This window comes from Microtus pennsylvanicus, chromosome 1, assembly GCF_037038515.1.
Source record: "Microtus pennsylvanicus isolate mMicPen1 chromosome 1, mMicPen1.hap1, whole genome shotgun sequence".
Taxonomy (NCBI): domain Eukaryota; kingdom Metazoa; phylum Chordata; class Mammalia; order Rodentia; family Cricetidae; genus Microtus; species Microtus pennsylvanicus.
Window position 1 is genome coordinate 148,514,456 of NC_134579.1, and position 4,683 is coordinate 148,519,138.

Sequence of the window (4,683 nt, forward strand, 5' to 3'; positions counted from 1 at the left end):
CCCTGACTCAGCTTCTTTCTCCCAGCATTCTGTTCTGTTTACTCCACCCACCTAAGGGTTGGCCTATCAAGGGGCCTAGGCAGTTTCTTTATTAATAAGAAATCACTCCCACATCATTTCCCCTTTTTTGTTCAAACAAAAAAGGAAGGCTTTAACTTTAACATAGTAAGATTACATATAGCAAAACAGTTATCAAGCAAGAATTACAGTTACAATATTTATATCTATTTTATCATTTATCATAACTAAGGAAAACTATAACTATCTATCCATTCTTCAACTCAATCAAAGACTCCAGAAGGATATAATATTACCTAACAAACACGAAGTCCAAAACTTTGGAAATAACAGAGACATCTCACTGCATGGACAGTCACCCAAAGTTCTTTTGTACCGTTGGGGCATCCATCTTCAGCCTTCAGGCCCATAGTATCCAGCAGACATTTTCATCAAGCAGGAAATTCCAAAGACAGTTCAGTCACTTTCTGCTGTGTCCTGCAGAATGTCTCACAGACGCTTTCAAGAATCAGGAACCCCGAAAGACCATCTCACCTTTAGGCAAGTTCATCAGTCCTCTCTCTGCGGGTTCTCTGTGTCCAGTTTATGCAACAGTCCAGGCAAGAGCAGTTTCTTGCCCAAATGGCTGTCAAACTCCATAAGGATCCTCTTCAATGCTCATCTCCCTCTTTAAGTAGATTGGCACTATCAGGAGCAGACGTGTCTCGTTGTCATGAAAATCCCTAAGTTATTAAAATATTTTAAATGCCATATTCTGCATCCTTTGAGAGATATGAAGAATGCCTATCTGAAATATATCTCTATATATCTAGAAAATCTAAGTAACATGACTACAAACTTGACTATTATTTATGATTATCCATCAACAACCTATATTTTCTAATTATACATTACATTTTAAAAATGGACTACACAATCACAATACCTTAATCAAGATCAGAAATACATATACATGTAACAAAATTGAACTTAAAATCCATACCAATGCAAATTATTCATATCTATATCATATCCCCATTTAAATGTAAAAGAACATTTATAAACAATATTTTGGGAACATGGGCGCAGTTTTTTCTCTCCAAACTGCTTCCTGCTGAAAGGGGGTGTCGTTAATTAGGTCTTTCATGGTATAACCTGTGTGCTAGTTTCATCTCAGTTGGCAGTTGAGCAAAGCAATTTTCTGAAGATGTTCACAGCAACCCTTCAGGAGGGCGTGGTCTATCATACCAAATTGGAATAGAAGAAATCCACAGGGTCTGGTCCTCTGTGAAAACAAAAGAAGACCCTCTCCAACATATCATATCCTTAGACCCAAATTTTGAAATTGCAATACCCTTATATCCATTCTGGTTTAGCTTGGCAGCCCATTTAATGAAATGTCTCTCTGTACTTAGCTTCTTCACAGTCAAAAATTTTAAAGAAAACACAATGTACATAATCCAGACTCTCTGTGAATTTTCCATTTTTACGTGGCTTATTTTTCTTTATTTCTTTTAATCTCTTAACTATCTATACTCTGTCTCTTTAAAGACTTTACCTTTTTTTTTAAACCATTAACTTTATTCTCTATATTCTTTTTCTTCTCTCTCTCAAGCCTACATACATTCATCCAACAATGTGGTCTTTTATGTCTGAATCTGTTTTATTGTGAATCTGTAACATTTTTTTACTATCCAAGAGCATTTCTTAAAATGTTAAGTAGTTCTTAAAAACTTAAGTTGCACCATGTACAAGTAATACGTACAGCCTGTTCCCTGCCCAGTCTAAACTTTAACTACGCTGTGTTTACAGTAATTACGGTAGTTCCTGCCTGAGACCAGCACAGTTCATCACGGCTGAGCAGGAGCCAGGCAGCTCCTGCCTCAGACCCATTTGGTGCCCCTGAGCCACACACAGTTCCAGGCACACAGCAGTCCACATTGGAGCCGCACTCAGCAGTTTAATTCTGAGACTGAGCATGCAGCACAGAAACTCTTTTTATCCAAGTTACAACCAAATCTGACACGCAGAGCACTGCACAGTCTGAAAACATGTCTCTGTCGGCAGGAATCCGCCATGCTCTTCAGCCTGCCTAAGCCTGATTCTGCCATCTGCCTGGCGGGGAGTGCTGAGCCATCCCATGGTCTCACAGCACTCTCCTTCCGATCCCAAGTGGGAACACAAACATAAAATCCATTGAAATGCTTTAAAGCCAGAGTTCACACTGGCAGCAGAGCCCCCAGAAGCTGCGCTTTAAAATGACACAGCGTTTTTTCTGCTGCTGATGCCGAATCAGGAAATCTCTCTACAGCATGCCACCAACAAACAGCAAAAATCTGTATTAAAGTCTCTCTCCCTTCTCAGGTTTTTAAGTGGATTTAGTACATCACGTCTGGGTGCCACTCTGTTGTAATAGGAGCAGTGGGGCTGCATCCCCGGCACCCGGCTGCCCACACGGCTAGCTTTATCTGAAATAATTACACGGAAACTGTATTCTTTTAAACATTGCCTGACCCATTAGTTTCAGTTTCTTATTGGCTAGCTCTTACATATTGATCTAACCCATTTCTATTAATCTGTGTAGCCCGTGATCTGGCTTGCCAGGAATGATCTTAACCTGCGTCTGCCTGGAATGGGAGAATCATGGCAACTCCCTGACTCAGCTTCTTTCTCCCAGCATTCTGTTCTGTTTACTCCACCCACCTAAGGGTTGGCCTATCAAGGGGCCTAGGCAGTTTCTTTATTAATAAGAAATCACTCCCACATCAGTCAGCCATTGTAATTGAGTACTGGCTTCTAATATAACTGCTGTAAGTGCCTTCCTGTCTTGTGGAGTAATTATTGTGAGAAGTCCAGTTGTATAAAACTTGTCATATATAGTGCAAATGCTTCCATATGTCATGACTGCTTCCTCTAATCATTTCAGATCTGTCATGTCTCTAGGTCTCCAATTATTCTGAATATAATATTCAGCATATTGATTATTTGCAGGCAGGCATTTGCTGCATAGTGACTGGGAATACTTGTGGGGTACCATTATAATACTAGGCAACCATTGTTCGATTCCATCCTAAGGTGGTTTCATACATAAATTAACATTTCCTTTTCTTTTTCTTCTTCTTTTTTGTTTTTTGTTTCTTTGTTTCTTTTTTTTTCTTTCTTTTATTTCAAGACAGGGTTTCTCTGTATCTTTGGAACCTTACATAGATTCAATATACATGGGAAGTACATAAAGACAAGATCTCCTGAATAAATTCGGAGCATGGGGGCCTTCAGGGAGTGTTGAAATAGGGGTGGAAGGAGAGGCAATATTCTGGGATGTTTGGGGATTCCTGTGGGATCCTGTTGGCCCAAAACTCAAATAGATGTTATCCATTCTTGGTACTGGAGGCTTTATTTAGTGGAAAAATATGTCCTGTTGGGAATCTCTCTCTGCCTTTGTTTGGAGATTACAGTTAGATGACATTCTACATACATACATACATACATACATACATACATACATACATATGTACGTACATACATACACAAAAAGTAAACAACACATATATGTAAAGATAAATGCCCTTCAAATGACAATTTTAGCTGTTTTTTCCTATATAACTCCATTTATACTTGATGATCATGCTCCATCTTCCCATCCATCCATAACTGCCTGTTATACTTCTATATCCTAATAATGATTATTTTTACACCTAGTCCATTAGGCTAGTCATAACTTCTGAGATTTTTTGGGGAGGGGGATTGTTAGATTGTTTTAATCAGCTTAAAATATAATGTCTTCATGTAAGATGATGCATACCATATATTCTTTCTTCATTGGGATACCTTACTCGAGGTGATTTTTTTCTAGCTCCATTCATTTACCTGAAAACTCTTAATTTCATTCTTGAATGGCTGAGCAATACTCCATTGTGTAAATAAAGGTTGTTTTCTTCACCCTTTCTACTGTAGAGGGCCATATTAGTTGTTTGCAATTTCTGGCTATTATGAACAGAAGAGCAATGGAACATGGTTTTAGAACCATTTCTGACTGGATGAAAACTCCTTTGGTTATATGCCCATAAGCATTATTGCTGGGTTGAGTTAATCAAAAGATTCATCTTCTTTATTGATCTTTCTTTTCTAATCCATTTCCTTAAAGGAGTGCCTAATTGTGACTACTAATGTGTAATTAATTATTACCCAATTCCTATTTTCAATATAAATTTATATTTGCATTCCTGTATGTGCATGTTTTGTATGGGGAACAATATTATGGCTGTGCTTTAAGATTTGAAAGAAAAAGTTTACTCAGTATACAGCCAGCAGCAGTGGAAAAAAGTAGAGGAAGAAAAAACAGGAAGAAAAGCAAAGTTCCATAACAGCCACATGCTCATGACATCCAGTAGACACTGACAAGGAAAGCCCAGGAAATATAAGAGTCAGCAGGAACTTCTGTGGTACATGGAGCTCCCAGACAGAAGATTTGCCCTGGGTGAGTGTCCCCTTCAACCTTTACCACCATACGCTTTTCTACACTTATGTTCAGACAGTAACTGAGCTTTCTGCTTCTTTAAAGTATCTGGCAATAATTTACTTTCCATTTTTCAAAGGACAAAATGATTTACTCTAACAAATGAGCCCATTTCAGTCTTGTAGCACATGATATGTTCACACGTGATTGTTTTTTCCATTTGCCAAGGA